General features: G+C 41.9%; 2 long non-coding RNA genes across 10 annotated transcripts in view; one reads left to right on the forward strand and one right to left on the reverse strand.

Annotated features, from left to right (window-relative positions):
- Positions 1-19594, forward strand: part of LOC117197007 (uncharacterized) — a 234244-nt gene that overhangs the window by 190634 nt on the left and 24016 nt on the right. The window lies entirely within an intron of this gene.
- Positions 1-19594, reverse strand: part of LOC117197006 (uncharacterized) — a 93776-nt gene that overhangs the window by 34582 nt on the left and 39600 nt on the right. Inside the window, exons 2-4 of one of the 6 annotated variants that reach the window (XR_007474103.1) lie at positions 4709-4816; positions 3285-3438; positions 3137-3209 (exon numbers count right to left, since the gene is read on the reverse strand). This is a non-coding gene — a long non-coding RNA (uncharacterized LOC117197006). Of the gene's footprint in view, positions 1-3136; positions 3210-3284; positions 3515-4704; positions 4817-12239; positions 12325-19594 lie in introns of all 6 variants that reach the window. The other 5 variants (XR_007474099.1, XR_007474102.1, XR_007474101.1 and 2 more) reach the window with 5 other exon arrangements.

The raw sequence follows: 19594 nt of genomic DNA on the forward strand, positions 1-19594 counted from the left end.
TATATAATGTCTTTGTCTCTTTTAATATTTTTAAAGTTTATTTTACCTTTTGTAAGTATAGCTACTCCTAGCTTTTTATTACCGTTTGCTTGAAATATCTTTTTTTCATTTCTTTACTCTCTCTATGCATATCTTTAGAGCTAAAGTGAGTCTTGTAGGCAGCATATTGTTGGATCTTGATTTTTTTTAATGCATTCAGCCATGCTGTATCTTTTGATTAGACAATTTAATTCATTTACTTTTAAAGTAATTATTGATAGGTAAGGACTTACTATTGCCATAATTGTTTTCTGACTGGCTTGTAGATACACTGTTCCTTGCTGCTTATCCTGTTCTTTTGCATGTGTGTTTTGAAGCCTTTTGGTATTAGTATGCTTTAACCTGATTATTATGTTCTTTTGGGTAATTACTACAGTTTTTAGCCTTGTGGTTACCATGAGGCTTACATAAAGTATCTTAAAATTAGAACATCCTATTTTGATGTTACAATTTACATATTTTTAATATTTCACAGCCATAACAGGTTATTTTTACTACATTTGTTTTAAACTAGAGTTGTAAATGAAACATCCCCCCATTACCATATTGAAAAATCTGTGATTATAAATTTACCATTACCAGTAAGTTTGATGACATACCTTATGTTTATATGATGTTAATTGGTGTTCTTTTACTTCCACTAGAACTCCCCTTAGCATTTCTTGTAAGGCAGGTCTAGAGGTGATGAACTCGCTCACCTTTCGTTTGTTCAGGAAAGTTATTATCTTTCATTTTTGAATAATTCTTGGTTAACAGTGTCTTCCTTTCAGTGTTTTAAATGTATCATCCCACCCACTCCTGGCCTGAACGCTGCTACTGAAAAATGCACCTATAGTCTTATGGAGATTCCCGTTTATGTAACTTCCCTCTCTTCCCTTGCTGCTTTCAAAATTCTTTGTATTTGACAATTTAATTATGTGTCCCAGTGTAGTCCTGTTGGGGTTCAACCTATTTTGGATCCTTTAGGCCTCATGGATCTGGATGTCCATTTCTCTCTCCAGGTTTGGGAAATTTCCAACCATTATCGCTTTAAATATACTTTCCTTGTTTCTTCTCCTTCTGGGATTCCCATAACATGGCTGTTTTTTCTTTTAATTTTGTCCCATTTATCCTGTAGGCTTTCTTCACCCTTCATTCTTTTCTCTTGCTCCTCTAATTCCAAATGCCCCGTCTTCTCGATCACTGATTCTTCTGCATGGATGATCACTGATTCTTCTGCATGGATGAATCTACTGTTCAAGCTCTCTATTGAATTCTACTGTAGTTTCCTTTTCCTTTGGGATTTGTTGGTTGAACTTTTGTTCATGAACTGTTTTCCTAATTTCATTTAGTTGTCTTTGTGTGCTTGTAGTTCACTAAACTTTTTAAAAGAAGAGGTTTATTCCAAATTCTTTGACAGTTCATAGGTCTCCATTTCTTATGGTCAGTTATAAGAGCTTTATTAGTTTCCTTTGGTGGTGTCATATTGACCATTTTTTGTGATCCCTGATTTCTTATGCTGGTATCTACACGCTTGAGTAAGGAGTCTCCTCCTCCAGACTTTACCAGCCCACTTATCTGGGTTTCTGCATGTGTCAGTCTGCAACGTCCTTGGCAGGTGGGGTCTATTTAGGCAAGGCTTTTGCCCGAGCTCTGAGGTGTTGCCACTCTTGATTTTGCTCCCTGCCCCAATGAGACTGTACAATGGGCTCAGCTATTTCCTGGGTCCTCTGGTCAGGCTTTCTCATTGGGACGGGGTATATATTATACTCAGCAGTAGAGAGGGCTATGAGTGAGCGTCCCTGTCCTGATGGGGCAGCAGAAAAAGGCATCAAGGTCTGGAGGACTCATTGTTTGGGGAATTGAACTAGGCAAGACTATGCCCTGAATTTCCTTGCCTGACAGGGCCACCATTTTGTGCTGCAGATGGGGATAACCCTGGGATTTGCTTTCTGTTCACTGTAAGCAAGGCTGTTAAATGGGCTCCACAGCTTCCTATGTGCTCTGTTTAGGTCACCTGGTTGGCAGGCTGTAGGCAGAATTGAGTTCCTGCAAATTAGTTTTTCTGCTCAGACAGGGCCCGTTGTAGGCTCTAAGGCTGGCAAGGCTCCTATTTGGAGGTCAAATTAGGTAGAACTTGGTACCAAGTTCCCTGGCCTCAGTAGCCACTGTCCCAGTTCTGCAGATGGGTAGGACCACCGACCAGGTTCTTGGTGGCAGTGTAACTGGAGGTGCAAGATGGGCTACACAGATTCCTGGGAACTCTGGTTAGGGTTCCTTGTTGGGTGGGGCTGTACGTTAGCTTCCCTGCCCAGTCAAGCTGCAGAATAGGCCCCTGGCCCAGCAAGGGCTTTGTTTGGGAATCAAATAAGACAGACCTGTATGCTAAGCTCCCTGGAGAAGACGGGTCACCATCTTGACTCTGCAGGCACAAAGCCGCTGGTCATGTTCTCTCTTCAACTACCACTGTAATCAGGGCTGCAGGGTATGCTACCAAGATTCCCAGGAACACTGGTTAGAGGCTGTATGCAGCAGTGGGCAGGGCTACAGCTTAGTTTCTCTGCACAGGGTGGGCAGGGGAGCCACAGAAAAGGCCCCAAGGCTGATAAGACCCATTTGGGGACTAAGGAGGCAGTCCTGTCTATCAAACTGTTTGCAGAGACCAGCCAGTGACCCCAGATGGGCAGAACCCCTGGCCAGGCTCCCTGCTCAGGTGCTGCAGCTTCCTGGTTGAGCAGGGCCATGAGTTAGCTCCCCTAAGGGTATAGGGGACAGGCTCAGCCTGAGCTTTTCCTCTGAGGCCCCAAATCAGGCAGACCTGTACCCCACTGAGTTGCCACCACCTCAGCTCAGCAGATGAATGAAGCTAGTGGTTAAGACTTCTACTTGGGCACTGCAGGTAGGAACTCAGTTGGCCAAGATCCAAGTGTTTGTTGGTTGTTCAAACCCCTCCCCTCTTCTCCATCACAATCTGATTCTGAATGGAAGTTACCCACATTGCTGGGGCAGCTGGATGTCCACCCTGGGCCTTCTTTTCTCACTGGAGGAGCCCTCCGGGGGTGGTGCTGCACCAGCCTGGGGAGGGGCAATGTGGTCAGTGTGTAGCTGCTCGTCTTACCCTTCTTGTGTGGTCTGTCTCCGCCCTGTGTTCTAGGATTTTCTCAGCCGTGTCTTGTCCAGGAATAGTTGCTCTGTGAGGGGGAATGAAATCAGTAGCTCCCCATGGCGCCATCTTGATGGCATCACCCCCACCCCGTAATTCATACCTGTGCAGCCTTCTCGTTTCCTCCTGCCTCTCAGGGTTTCCTGATGGCAGTGAAATCACTGCATCCTTCATATGTCTCTATTACAAGGTACAGTAGAGATGGATGGCTCACCCACTGCTGTTGGAAAGTTCTGTTTTCTTTCCCCCTTGGAGACCTGATGCCAGCAGGCAAGTGTAACTTCGGTGTGAATAGAGCGTGAATTAAAAGTCTTGCTAATCTTCCAAAGAATGCTACGAGGGAAGCTTGATGAGTAAACAGGCCACAAAAGGAAAGGTAGGATTCCCCAAATCGTTCAGCCAGTAGGTTGTGGCTCTGGAGGAGGAACCTCTTTCCCTGGGCCCTCCCATCCTACTTGGAGTTTACGAAGCCTACCTTTGGTCGGGGCATTTATATTTTCTTCTGCCTAGAACCCGGTTTCTCTTGTTCTTTGTTGTGCTTTTCAGACCTTCATCCATCAGGTCTTTGCTCAAATGGCAGTCCTTCAGAAAGGCCTTACCTGACCACTTAATTTTTTCCGTAAAGACTTAACATGATCTGCAATTTTTCAGTAATTTAGTTGTTTGTCTGCTTATTTATTGCCTGGACTTCCTCTAGAATTTAACTCCTTATTCACTACAGTAGCCCCTGTGCCTCAGAATCTTCATGTGCTCCTCCCAAATAGTGGGAGAATAAATGAACGGGGGGTAAAGTATGCCTTAGATGGTTCCTGCATGGTAGGAGCATCACCTGTATTACATCACTGTCAGACATGCACAGCCTCACCCTAGAACTAGAGTGGGGACCCAGCACTCTACATTGTAACAGGCCCTCCAAGTGCTTCTGATGCATGCTCCAGCTTGAGAGCTCCTAGGGGGGCAGTGATTCTTTATTGATCTTGAATATGCATCTGAACAGACCTAGGATACCTTAGTAGAATGCAGATTGTTGTTCAGTAGGTCTGGGTGGGGGGAGGTGTCAGGGAACCTGCATTTCTAACAAACCCAGGTGGCACTCACACTGCTGACCACTTACTTGCCACTCAAGTAAGTGGTCAGCAGCATCTTTGCAGTAACCTGGGAAGCTCTAAAAATCACTGATGCTGGTCCCTCCCTTAGATGTTCTGATTTAATTGGCCTGGAGTACAGCTACACGGGGTCTTTTTAAAAGCTCCTCAGGCAATTCTAATGTGCAGTCAAGGCTGAGAACTGCCAGCCTGGAAGGTTTTCAGGTGTGTGCATCCTCAGAACACCACTGGGTGTGCAGACAGGTGACACACTGCAGCTCAGGGCAGCTCTGAGCCAGGGTCTGCATAGAGTTCAGACACCATAAGACACAAGACCTGAGGGTTCTGTGGGAGACCTAAAAAAGGAAGTCTATGGGGAGACAAACTCAAGGAGAAACTGTAAGCAGTGGGGGAAACTAACTCCCTCAGCCCACTTACCGACCTAGATCTGCAAACACGTCCGCTCAATACAAGGATTCAATGCTGCTCAATCCACACTGATCCAATGAGTACAAAAACCAGTGATGATTTCGTCTTGAAGATAAAACTCCTATGGATAAACAAATGTTCCAGGGATTACATTAGCTGGCCAGGTTAATTGAAAAGGACTCCAATAATTAGTTTTGTGCATTCAGTTTGTTATTAGTGCAGATGCTTTTCATAGAAGGGACAAAAGCTCCTAAGTGAAACCTCTCTGGCTTTTCTGTCATTCCTCTGAACTTGTGTTCTAAAAAATGGATCATGCATTCAGAGGGTTCGCTAGATTTAAAATAAATCATCCCTTTGGTGTACACAGCCCCATATACATTGGGTTATATACCTTGAGATGAAGAGACAAACAGGTGGTGTTTTGTTCCTATTAACATGCCCAGTGGGACTTCTTAAAAGAGGGTTGATGTTTATTAGGATGTTTTCAAGAATGCTCTCTAAAATGAACAAGAACATGAATATAAATACTGTTCCTAATAAATTAGATTTTTAAAAGAGTAATGTGAAAGAAGGCATGATGAATGTAACAAACAAGACGCAGGAAGTGGGTTGTTAACCCTGAATCTACCTCCCAGATTCTCCATTTCATCATCTCAGGATGCTATAGGGATGAACAGGAAGTTCTGGGAGGCATTATGCAGAATACTGTTAAGATACCACGTTTGACTAAAAACAGAACTACCATATGATCCAGCAATTCCACTCCTGGGAATATATCCAGACAAAATGCTAATTCAACAAGATACACGTTCCTCTATGTTCACAGCAGCACTACTGACAATAGCCAAGACATGGAAACAACCTAAATGTCCATCAACAGATGAATGGATAAAGATGTGGTGAGGGTGTTGGCCCCGCCCACTCGAGCCTGGGAACCCTACTGAGCTCTTATGCCAGTCCCCTGCCCTACAAAGCCCTCTCCGGGCCACGTGGGTCCTGGGGGCATAGGAGGGAGGCAGGTGGGACAGGCACTCCAGGACCTGAAGAGCAGGAGAGGAGCAAGGACGTTGGCCCCTCCCACTCAGGCCCAGGAAGCCTGCTGGGCTCCCAGGTGGGGACCCCCACCCTCTGAGACCAGAGGCAGGAGGCACGCCTGGGCCCCTTCCATTCTATAAGCCACACCCCCAGGGCATTTTCCAGCCCTCTGGGTCCTAAGCATAGGCCCTGCCCTCCACAGCCAAGGCCTTTTCCACTTTCTCCCCCCCACACACCCCCACTGCACAGCTTGCAGGATCTTGGTTCACAAGCTGGGGGTCAGGGAGAAGCTCCTGCAGTGAGAGCTCTGAGTCCAAACCACTGGACTAACAGAGACCCTCAGACCCCCAGGGAATAGTCATCTGAGTGAGGTCTCCTACAGGTCCTCATCTCAGCACCAACCCAGCTGTACCCAACAGCCTACAAACTCCACTGTTGGAAGCCTCAGGCCAAACAACCAGTAAGACAGGAACACAATCCCACTCATCCAAAAAAAAAAAAAAATGAGATGGCAAAAAAATATGTCACAGATGAAGGAACAATGTAAAATCCTACAAGACCAAATAAATGAAGAGGAAATAGGCAATCTACCTGAAAAAAGAATTCAGAGTAATGAGAGTAAAGATGATCCAGAATCTCAGAAATAGAATGGAGACATGGATTGAGGAAATAAATGTTTAACAGAGATCTAGAAGCACTAAAGAACAAAGATGAACAACACAATAACTGAAATGAAAAATACACCAGAAGGAATCAGTAACAGAATAACTGAGGCAGAAGTTCCTGGTAACAGGAACATACATATTAATAATAACCTTGAATGTAAATGGATTAAATGCCCCAACCAAAAGACACAGGCTGGCTGAATGGATACAAAAACAAGACCCATATATATGCTATCTACAAGAGACCCACTTCAGACCTAGGGACACATACAGACTGAAGGTGAAGGAATGGAAAAACATATTCCATGCAAATGGAAATCAAAAGAAAGCTGGAGTAGCAATACTCGTATCAGATAAAATAGACTTTAAAATAAAGAATGTTACAAGAGACAAGGAAGGACACTACATAATGATCAAGGGATCGATCCAAGAAGAAGATATAACAATTATAAATATATATGCACCCAACATAGGAGCACCTCAATACATAAGGCAAATGCTAACAGCCATAAAAGGGGAAATTGACAGTAACAGAATGATAGTAGGGAACTTTAACACCCCACTTTCACTAATGGACAGATCATCCAAAATGAAAGTAAATATGGAAGCAGTAGCTTTAAATGACACAATAGATCAGGTAGATTTAATTGATATTTATAGGACATTCCATCCAAAAACAGCAGATTACACTTTCTTCTTAAGTGCACATGGAACATTCTCCAGGATAGATCACATCTTGGGTCACAAATCAAGCCAAGGAAAATTTACGAAAATTGAAATTGTATCAAGCATCTTTTCTGACCACAACACTATGACACTGGAAATCAACTACAGGAAAAAAAACTAAAAAGCACAAATACATGGAGGCTAAACAGAGCACTACTAAATAACCAAGAGATCACTGAATAACCAAGAGATCACTGAAGAAATCAAAGAAGAAATAAAAAGTACATAAAAACAAATGACAGTGAAAACACAATGGCCCAAAACCTATGGGACACAGCAAAAGCGGTTCTAAGAGGGAAGTTCATAACAATACAATCTCACCTCAAGAAAAATCTCAAATAAACAATCTATCCCTACACCTAAAGCAACTAGAGAAAGAAGAACAAAGAAAACCCAGTCAGCAGAAGGAAAGAAATCATAAAGATCAGAGCAGAAATAAATGAAATAGAAACAAAGAAAACAGTAGCAAAGATCCATAAAACTAAAAGCTGGTTCCTTGAGAAGATAAACAAAATTGATAAACCATTAGCCAGACTCATCAAGAAAATAACGGAGAAGACTCAAATCAATAGAATTAGAAATGAAAAAGGAGAAATCACAACTGACACTGCAGAAATACAAAGTTATAAGAAACTACTACAAACAACTCTATGCCAATAAAACGGACAACCACAAAGAAATGGACAAATTCTTGGAAAGGTACAATTTTCCAAGACTGAACCAGGAAGATTTAGAAAATATAAACAGACCTACCAATGAAATTGAAACTGGGATTAAAAATCTTCCAACAAACAAAAGTCCAGGACCAGATGGCTTCACAGGCAAATTCTATCAAACATTTTGAGAAGAGCTAACACCCATCTCAAACTCTTGCAAAAAACTGCAGAGGGAGAAACACTCCCAAATCCATTCTATGAAGCCGCCATCAACCTAATACCCAAACCAGAAAAAGATATCACAAAAAAAGAAAATTATAGGCCAATATCACTGATGCATATAGATGCAAAAATCCTGAACAAAATACTAGCAAACAGAATCCAACAATATATTAAAAAGGATCATACACCATGATCAAGTGGGATTTATCTCAGGGATGCAGGGATTCTTCAATATACGCAAATCAATCAATGTGATACACCATATTAACAAATTAAAGAATAAAAATCATATGATCATCTCAATAGATGCAGAGAAAGCTTTTGACAAAATTCAACACCCATTTATGATAAAAACTGTCCAGGGCTTCCCTGATGGTGCAGTGGTTGAGAGTCTGCCTGCCGCTGCAGGGGACACGGGTTCATGCCCCAGTCCGGGAAGATCCCATGTGCCGCAGAGCAGCTGGGCCCGTGAGCCATGGCCACTGATCCTGTGTGTCTGGAGCCTGTGCTCCGCAACGGGAGAGGCCACAACAGTGAAAGGCCCGTGTACCGCAAAAAATATATATATATACTGTTCAGAAAATGGGTAGAGGGAATCTACCTCAACATAATAAAGGCCATATATAACAAACCCACAGCAAACATCATACTCAGTGGTGAAAAACTGATAGCATTTCCACTAAGATCAGGAAAAAGATAAGGATGTCCACTCTCGCCACCCTTATTCAACATAGTTTTGGAAGTCCTAGCCATGACAATCAGAGAAGGAATAAAAGGAATACAAATTGGAAAAGAAGTAAAACTGTCACTGTTTGCATATGACATGATACTATACATAGAGAATCCTAAAGATGCCACCAGAAAACTACGAGAACTAATCAATGAATTTGGTAAGGCTGCAGGATACAAAATTAATGCACAGAAATCTCTGGCATTCCTATACAGTAACAATGAAAAATCAGAAAGAGAAATTAAAGAAACAATCCCATTTACCACTGCAACAAAAAGAATAAAATACCTAGGAATAAACCTCCCTAAGGAGGCAAAAGACTTGTACTCAGAAAACTATAAAACACTGATGAAAGAGATTAAAGATGACATAAACAGATGGATAAAAATGCCATGTTCTTGGAAGAATCAATATTGTGAAAATGACTATACTACGCAAAGCAGTCTACAGATTCAATGCAATCCCTATCAAACTACCAATGGCATTCTTCACAGAATTAGAACAAAAGAATTTTACAATTTGTATGGAAACACAAAAGGCACTGAATAGCCAAAGCAATCTTCAGAAAGAAAAACGGAGCTGGAGGAATCAGGCTCCCCAGCTTCAAACTATACCACAAAGCTACTGTAATCAAGACGGTATGGTACTGGCACAAAAACAGAAATATAGATCAATGGAACAGGACAGAATGCCCAGAGATAAACCCACTCACATATGGTCACCTAATTTATGACAAAGGAGGCAAGAATATACAATGGGGAAAAGACAGCCTCTTCAATAAGTGGTGCTGGGAAAACTGGACAGATACATGTAAAAGAATGAAATTAGAACACTCCCTAACACCATACATAAAAATAAACTCCAGATGGATTAAAGACCTAAATGTAAGGCCAAACACTATAAAACTCTTAGAAGAAACCATAGGAAAAACACTCTTTGACATAAACCACAGCAAGATCTTTTTTGACTCACCTCCTGAAGTAATGAAAATAAAAACAAAAATAATCAAATGGGACCTAGTTAAACTTAAAAGCTTTTGCACAGCAAAGGAAACCATAAACAAGACAAAAAGAGAACCCTCAGAATGAGAGACAATTTTTGCAAATGAAACAATGGACAAAAGGATTAATCTCCAAAATATACAGACAGCTCATGAAGCTCAATATCAAAAAATCAAATACAATTAAAAAATGGGCGGAAGACCTAAATAAACATTTCACCAATGAAGACATACAGATGGCCAAGAGGCACATGAAAAGATGCTCAACATCACTAATTATTAGAAAAATACAAATCAAAACTACAATGCTGTATCACCTCACACCGGTCAGAATGGCCATCATCAAAAAATCTACAAACAATAAATACTGGAAAGGGTGTGGTGAAAAGGGAACCCTCCTGCACTGTTGGTGGGAATGTAAATTGATACAGCCACTATGGAGAACAGTATGGAGGTTCCTCAAAAAACTAAAAATAGAACTACCACACAACCCAGCAATCCCACTACTGGGCATATACCCTGAGAAAACCATAATTCAAAAAGAGACATGTACCAAAATGTTCACTGCAGCACTATTTACAATAGCCAGGACATGGAAGCAACCTAAGTGTCCATCACCGGATGAATGGATAAAGAAGATGTGGCACATATATACAATGGAATATTACTCAGCCATAAAAAGAAATGAAATTATTAGTAGTGAGGTGGATGGACCTAGAGTCTGTCAGAGTGAAGTAAGTCAGAAAGAAAAAGAAATACCATTTGCTAACGCATATATATGGAATTAAAAAAAAATGGTACCGATTAACCTAGTGTCAGGGCAGGATAAAGACACAGACATAGAGAATGGACTTGAGGACACAGTGGCAGGGAGGGGGAAGCTGGGGCGAAGTGAGACTCGCATCGACATATATACACTACCAAATGTAAAATAGCTAGCTAATGGGAAGCAGCAGCATAACACAGGGAGATCAGCTCAGTGTTTTGCGACGACATAGAGGGGTGGGATAGGGAGGGTGGGAGGGAAGCTCAAGAGGGAGGGGATGTGGGGATATATGTATACAAATAGCTGATTCACTTTGCTGTACAACAGAAACTAACATAGTATTGTGAAGCAGTTATACTCCAGTAAAGATCTATTAAAAAAAATCCCTCATTACTGTATATAAAATAGATAACCAACAGGGACCAACTGTATAGCACAGGGAACGATGCTCAATATTTTATGATAATCTGTAAGGGAAAAGAATCTGAAACGTGTGTGTGTGTGTGTGTGTGTGTGTATAAACTGAATCACTTTGTTGAACACCTGAAACTAACACAACATTGTAAATCAACTATACTCCAATTTTTTTAAATGATGAAAAGTCATATAAAAGATATGGCATATATTTATACAATGAAATACTTCTCAGCCATAAAAAAGAATGAAATAATGCCATTTGCAACAACATGGATGGACCTAGAGATTATCATACTAAGTAAGTCAGAAAGAGAAAGACAAATACCATATGATATCACTTATATGTGGAATCTAAAATATGACACAAATGAACCTATCTATGAAACAGAATCACAGACACAGAAAACAGACTAGTGGTTGCCAAGGGGAAGGGGGTTGGGGGAGGGATGGAGTGGGATGCCAGGGTTAGCAGATGTAAGCTATTATATATAGGATGGATAAACAACAAGGTCCTACTGTATATAGCACAGGGAACTATATTCAATATCTTATGACAAGCCAGAATGGAAAAGAATATGAAAAAAGAACATACATATGTATAACTGAATCACTTTGCAGTGCAGCAGTAAGTAACACAACGTTGTAAATCAACCATACTTCCTTTTAAAAAAAAAAAAAAGACCAGGTTTGGAGAGTCTAGGAGGTGACATGACCACACCCTTTTCTGGGAAGGATCTCTTACAGGCCCCACCCCCGTGGAGGCAGCCAGCCAGAGCCAGGCAAGGTCTGTAGTAAATGACCCTGTCCTCCCAGGTCATAGTTGATTGGTAGACACAGTGTAAACCTGGCTAAGTTCTCTCTCCAGAAAATCAGAAAATTGGAATAAGGTGATACCGAGTCTGGGAGTCTTAGGAATGAGCCACTTGAATGCATCAGTCTAGAGCAGTGCTCTGCTGTAGAACCTTCTCAGTGATGGAAATGTCCTATAGCTTGCACTGTCCAAAACAGTAGCCACATGTGGATATCAAGCAACTGAAATGTGGCTACTGTGACTGAGGAACGGACTTTTTAATTTTACTTAAATTTACATTTAATAGCTAGTGTCTATTGTATTGGACAGCACACCTCTAGAGGCCACTTTTATGGCCTTCAGCTTCTACTACGGAATCCCCAGAGCCTCTTTGGTTATCTCCTTTGCCAAGTTCAGCTGTTGCATCAGTTTCACAAGACACCCTAGGAGCTTTTCAGTAAATCCCCCAATTTACTTCAGCTAGCCAAAGGTGCCTTAATTAAGATAGGGTGTTAATTAAGTTTAAAGCTTAAATACCATCCTTTTGCAGAGGGATGTCTGTCCATCACATTAAAACCATCCATATGTGAAGATGCTGGACCTCCTCTTGCCCATGGGTATTCTACCAAAGTAGGAATGAAGAAGGTGGATTAATTCTTTAATGCCTAATACCCTAAGCAAACTATCTTCTGAAGTCACAGGGCGATCCTATTTGAAATAGAAAAGAATTAGTGGCGGGACTTATTTATGTCAGAGTTACACGAGACTCAGCATTAGCCTGGGGATCTGGAAAATCTGAGCTCACAGTCTACCTTTCCCCTTTCCCTGGATGAGGTGTGACAAGCTATGCAGTCACCATAAGTCTCAGCAGCCTCATGATTTTAAGGAAGCCTTAAAACTAGACTATCATGAAGGTCATTCTACTTCTATTAGACTGTAATAAGCTATAAGCCGTGAGGGCCCTGCCACTGTCTTACTCACTGTTGTGTCCTCACAGAGCCAGTGTGGATTAACACTGTAGTTGATGGCATCTCGGATTGGGTCCAGGGGGAAAATGGAAACTTCACCTTGAAGGTGAACCAGATTTGGGCCAAAGGTGAACAAACTCCAGAGGTTGTACAGGCAGTCATTCCATTGGGAATGTGCCAATTTGACATTCATGGGCACAGTCTGACTACGGGTGACCTTGAGCCTCTTCTCTATGCCATGAGCTTTGGTTCCCCTGATCGTAAATAATAAGACAAATGGGGACTTTCCAATTTAAACATTGCAACCATTATCACACAATAGTTTATCTAACTCTAAAAGTCTGTGAGGCATCCTTGTCTTACCATCACTGCCACCATCATCACATCATTGTTACTCCTTTGCAGATGGGGACACCAAGGCTCAGAGAGAGGAAGCCAGCTGATTCAGATCCCACTGTTAATAAGTGGATGAGGCAGAATTCACAACCGGGTCTTCTGACTCTAAATTCAACACTTAGTAGAGAAGAACATCTGTATCTGCTTTAAAATTTTACGGAGACAGATGAAATACCATATGTTTAATACTTTGGAGAGAAAATGTGAAGCAAATAAAGTTTGCATTTTAAGAGATGAGAAGGGCAAGGGTGTCATTCTTTTCTGGGTCTGCGTTTTGAGGTATGTTCTTGAAAGTCTGGTGCGTGGTTGTTACCTACAGTATAAAAGTAGACTAACAATTATGGGGAAGTCTTGAGAGCAGGCCTTCCATGTAAGCCAGATTACTGTTGTCCTGTGTTTAATTGTAGCCAATTCTTTTGGTACCTGGCATCTTCTATTGTTCTCAGTAAACCCTTAACGACAGCCCAATGTGGTCAATACTACAATCCTTAATTTTAATATGAAGATGGTTTGATACAGAAAAGCTAAATGATGTGTCTAAGATCACAGAAATACAAGCTGACCAAGCCAAAATTCACATCTCAGATCTGACTGCAGAGCACAAGTTCTAATGCGACAATTTCCTTCCTGTTAATTACGAACCTTTAATAAAATTTCACCTTAATGATTCATCTGTGTTTTATTGGTACCACATGAAAAGAAGCCAGTATCCACACTGGTGATATCATAGGACTTCTAGGGGTCAATATGATGGTGACAAAAGCATCGGCATGAGAAACCCCAAGGTGAGGTCAGACTTTCCTAGATATTTCCTCACTGGTGCCGACATCAGAATAAAGTACCATGGATTTTCTTAAACGTGGGGGTGGGGGATGAAGCAGAAAACTACCTTAACACTCTTACTAGATCATATCTGACAGAATGCCCCTTATTCATCTTGGTACTACATAACCAAGCTCAGAGCCAGATACAGTAGAAGCTGTTGGATATATGAATCATTCTGACTCCTAATACTGATAACAGGGAAGCTCACACACACTGTGCTCCAGCCTTTGTCTTATTTTAATCTCCTGTAAAGCACCATTTATGTATTACATGTGAAGAAGGCAGGAAGATGAATGTGAGGTTAACACGTATTATATTTTCTCATTAAAAGTTATAGTCAGGCTTCCCTGGTGGTGCAGTGGTTGGGAGTCTGCCTGCCGATGCAGGGGACACGGGTTCGTGCCCTGGTCCGAGAAGATCCCACATGCCGTGGAGCAGCTGGGCCCGTGAGCCATGGCTGCTGAGCCTGTGCGTCCGGAGCCTGTGCTCCACAACGGAAGAGGCCACAGCAGTGAGAGGCCCGCGTACCGCCAAAAAAAAAAGGTTATAGTCACCTATTACAGGAACACCATCACTTGAGGTATGTGGTTAAGGAAGAACCTGTATTTGGACCAAAATGAGGTCCCCTCCAGAAGGTTCTACTATATCAGGGACATCATGGGGCATGGTGGGAATTATTTGAACAGGCCAGGCCAGGTGAGCATCCGTGAAACCCATGCTGAGGATGCATTTGGGGGACCTTAGATATTGAGGTCATTAACACCTGAAGTTACTCCTCTCACAGCAGGCTACCTTGGAGATGGATAGCCACCTACTATGAAAGTGAGATTTCATGGTTTCTAGGTTAGTGATGACTTTGATGTTCCAGTGCTGGGGATTACTGATCTGTCTTTGGTCTGAATTCACCTAACCTACTTTATGGTCTATAATAAGGGACTGTTGGACTAGAGAGTTTCTATCAGTATCAAGGGCTGAAATCACATGCATGGCTCTTTTGTTTGTAACTCTCATGCTCCCAAGAGTGAGAGGCGGTCAAAGACGGTGTGGCCAAGAATGTAGAGAAAATCAGGTAATGGCATATATCAAGAACTGGAGGGCACTGAGATGGTTGGTTAGGAGGAAAGATGCTCGTAAGGAAGGAAAGATTTGTTTTTCACATTCCTCTAGGGCTGGTTATTCAATGATAATCAAAATGTTCTGTTTGATCCAAGAATTAATGGGAGGGGGGGATTACGGAGAAAGAGATTTTACCTAGACTGAACGTGCCTTAAGACAAGGGGCCGTGTCTATGCCATAATCTCCATGTGTCACACTGTGTCAACCACGCCATCCAATATTAACAACTGTTTGTTGACAAGCTGAAGAAAGTGATTAAACGTATTCAACAAGGGACTTTATAGGAGTCAGAACTGTCTGAAAAGTATAAGGACTTCCTGGGCTGGTTATCAATTCTGTCTCTAGATGCTTATTATCAGAGTCTGGAGAGTCGCCTGTCAGGTGATCTGTCCGTGTGAGAGATGCCCTGATAGGCAATTTTCTAAGATGCCACAGTGGTATAAACATAGTCCACTATGGTGGACACATTATAATATAAATCACTAATCATATATCAGTCCTTGGAGTCAGTTGCCTTAGTGAAGTGGGTTTGGGATTTGAGTGGCAAAGACCCTGAAGTGTGAGGGAGAGCTCTGACTGGGGAGGAGGACATAGTAGGGGAGGCCAGGTCTTCGATTAAAAATGTACCGTTCGAACAACCAGTTATAATGTTGCCCAGGAACCTAACATCTTTCCCCCCAGGACCTGTTGGCTGCTCTGCCAAGGTCTTGGGGGGTTACCTTTTGTGAGTCTGGTGGAAGTAGAGAGGAACTTCCATCTCTTATGAACTAGACACATTAGTTGTCATTTCTCTATTATCAGGTTTTCCCCACACCCTTGAATCAAGAGTTTGACAGATACCTACTTACAATGCATACATGCATCTATCCATCTATACATCCCTCTCTTCCCCATTCCTGGAAAGTACACTGTAGTGGGCTTCAAGTGATCTCCTATAAACTTCCATGTGACCAGGGCCAAGGCACTTAATCGCTGTAAAAGGAGGCATCTGCTGAGTTTCCTCCTAGAGTCTTTCCCTTTTCTAATGTATCATTACACAATGTGCAGTACAGGCATAGTGCAGGCTAAAGATATAACACCTGTTTCCTAAGCTAAGGGAACTTTGGACCTCGATCTGTAGAATCACACAAGTGATAACACAAGGCAACAACCAAAGCCACATGACTGGGCAGAATATGGGTGTGTTGAAAGAAAAGAGGGAGTGGTAAGTTCTGCTAAGGGTTAGGAGAGGGAGAAATCCCAGGGAGGAATTCATGGAAAAGCTGGATAGAGAGCTAGGTTTTTATGGATAAGAATTCAACTGATGGAGAGAAGCAAGGAGGGATCGGATCAAGATGGCAGAAGAGTAGGACGTGGAGCTTACCTTCTCCCACAGAAACATCAAAGATACATCTACATGTGAAATGAGATTCTCACAGAACATCTACTGAATGCTGGCAGAAGACCTCAGACTTCCAAAAGGGCAAGAAAAATCTCCACATAGCTGGGTAGGAAAAAAGAAAAAAGGCAAAAAAAAAAAAGGAATCAGGACAAGCCCTGCGCCCTTGGGAGGGAGCTATGAAAGAGGAAAGGCTTCCGCACCCTGGGAAGTCCCCTCACTGGCGGGGAGATCAGCCAGGACAGAGGAGGAGCTTCAAAGACTTGGAGGAGAGGGCAGCAACCAGTTTGCAGAGGGCAAAGCAGAGAGAGACCTACACAGACAGTCCGTGCCACTGCCTGGCACTCCCCAGCCTGACATGCTCCCCTGCTGGGGCAGGCAGGGCCTGGGTGCTGAGGCTTAGGCTTCAGAGGTCAGACCCAGGGAGAGGACTGGGGTTGGCTGCATGGAGACAGCTTGAGGGGGCTAGGGTGTGGTGCACCACAACCAAGGGAGTCTGGGAAGAAGCCAGGGCCCGCCAGAGAGGCAAGGTGCCATTGTTTGGGGGTATGCGAGGAGAGGGGCAGGACCACCGTAGGAGCTTCTTTATCCAGGCATGCGGTCTCAGGTGGCAGGGTACTGCCTACTTGCACTCCAAGGGCAGGTGTGAGCTACTGCTGCCATCTAAGACTCCAGAGGCAGGCACGGACTCCTGCTGCCTCCAAGGGTCCCACAACTGGGCACCAACCACTGTCCCCATCTCCTCAGGCGTGTGCGCAACCCACCACCTCCAAGGGTCCCATGCCTGGGCACCAACCACTGCCCCCGCCTTCCCGGGAATGCACCTGGGCCGCATACCTGCACACCCCCTATCAAGGGGATAATGGCAAGCACACACTGAGTAAAGAGATGGCAAGCATCCAAACCAAAAAGAGCCCCCATGCCAAAAAAAATTAAATCCACACAAGTTATGCAGGGATGCTCCCATGTATAAACAGTCCTCCAAGACTAAAATAGATAATTGCTTCTCCTAAATTCACAGAGTAAGAGAAATATAAGCAAAATGAAGAAGCAGAGGAACCACTCCCAGTTGAAAGACCAAGAGAATTCCCCTGAAGGAACAAACAATGAAGCAGACCTCTTCAGTCTAATAGACACCAAGTTCGAAAAGGAGGTAATGAAAATACTGAAGGAGTTAATAAAGGCTATTGCCAGAAATGCAGACTAGTGTAAAAAGGAACTAGAAACTATAAGTAGGAGCCAAGAAAAATTAGACAGTTCATTTGCCTAGATGAAAGCTGAGCTAAAGGCAATGAATAGCAGAAGGAATAGTGCAGAAGAAAGAATAAGTGATCTGGAAGATAGAATAATGGAAATTACCCAATCAAAACAGTGGACAGAAAACCAAATGAAAGCAATATAACAGACCTATGGGATAATATAAAGCATGCCAATCTATGGGGATTCCAGAAGGAGAAGAAAGAAAAGGGGATTGAAAATGTATTTGAAGAAATTATGGCTGAAAACTTCCCAAACCTAAAGAAGGAAACAGATATCCAGATACAGGAAGCACAGAGGGTCCCAAACTAGATGAACCCAAACAGACCTACACCAAGACATATTATAATAAAAATGGCAGAAGTTAAAGAGAGGATTCTAAGGGCAGCAAGAGAGAAAAAAAATAGTTAATTACTCTTTTAACTTTCCCTTAAAGGAATTGCCATAAGGCTATTAACTGATTTCTCTACAGAAATGCTGCAGGCCAGAGGGAGTGGCAAAAATATATTCAAAATCTTGAAAGGGAAAAATCTGTGACGTAGAATGCTCTACCCAGCAAAATTCTTTCTCCTCCTATTCTAAATGATAAAGAATTTCAGACAAGCAAAAACTAAAAGAACACAGCAATACTAAACCCACCCTAAAAGAAACACTGAAAGGTCTTCTCTAAATAGAAAAGAAGAAGATATAGTAAGGAGGAAATCACAATTGGAAAGTAAATCACTTAAATTAGCCAGTATACAGATCAAAAAGAAAAAAAAAACTATTTGTGAAAGCAATGATGTACACAAGGAATAGCAAAAGGATAAATATGAAGATGTAAAAAAGGACATCAAAATCATAAAATATGGGGAAGGAGGATAAAAAAATGTAGATTCTTTTTTTTAGAATGTATTTGAGCCTATATGCCTATTAGTCTAAAGCAAGCAGATACAGGAAAGGGTTAACATACTTGAAAAACAGGGCAACCACAAATCAAAAACATACAATAGATTCACAAAAAACAAAAAGAAGAGAACACAAGCATAAAATAAAATCATCAAACCACAAAAGGAAAAAGAAAGGAACAAAGAAGAAACATAGAATCAACAGGAAAACAAGGTTTAAAATGACAATAAATACAATGTATCAATAATTACCTTAAATGTCAATGGATTGAGTGCTCCAATCAAAAGACAGAGTGGCAGACTGGAGAAAAAACAAGAGCCTACAGTATGTTGCCTACAAGGCAAAGGACACACATAGATTGAAAGTGAGGGGATGGAAAAAGATATTTCATGCAAATGGAAATGACAAGAAAGCAGGAGTTGCAATACTCATATCAGACAAAATAGACTTTAAAACAAAGGCCATAAAGAAGGATAAAGAAGGACACTATATAATGATAAAGGATCAATGCAAGAAGAGGATTTTACACTCATCAATACATATGCATCTAATATACGAGCACCTGCATACATAAAACAAATATTAACAGACATAAAGGGACAAATTGATGGGAATACAATAATAGTAGGAGACTTTAACACCCCACTCCCATCAATGGACAGATCTTCTAGACAGAAAATCAGTAAGGCAACAGAGATCCTAAATAATACAATACAACAGTTAGACTAAATTGATAATTTCAGGACATTACATGCAACCACCCCCCACCCAAAAACAGAATACACATTCTTTTCCAGTGCACATGGAACATTCTCTAGGATTGACCACATACTAGGGCACAAAACTAACTGCAACAAATTTAAGAGTAGAAATTATTTCAAGCATCTTCTCTGACTACAACAGCATGAAACTAGAAATCAACCACAGGAAAAGAAATGAGAAAAAAAACAATCACACGGAGACTAAAGAACCTGCTATAAAAAACCCATGGGTCAACAAGGAGATCAAAAAGGAAATTAAATAAATACCTTGAGACAAACGACAATGAAAACACAACCATACAA

The sequence above is a fragment of the Orcinus orca genome, chromosome 20 (genome assembly GCF_937001465.1).
Source record: "Orcinus orca chromosome 20, mOrcOrc1.1, whole genome shotgun sequence".
NCBI classification, from domain to species: domain Eukaryota; kingdom Metazoa; phylum Chordata; class Mammalia; order Artiodactyla; family Delphinidae; genus Orcinus; species Orcinus orca.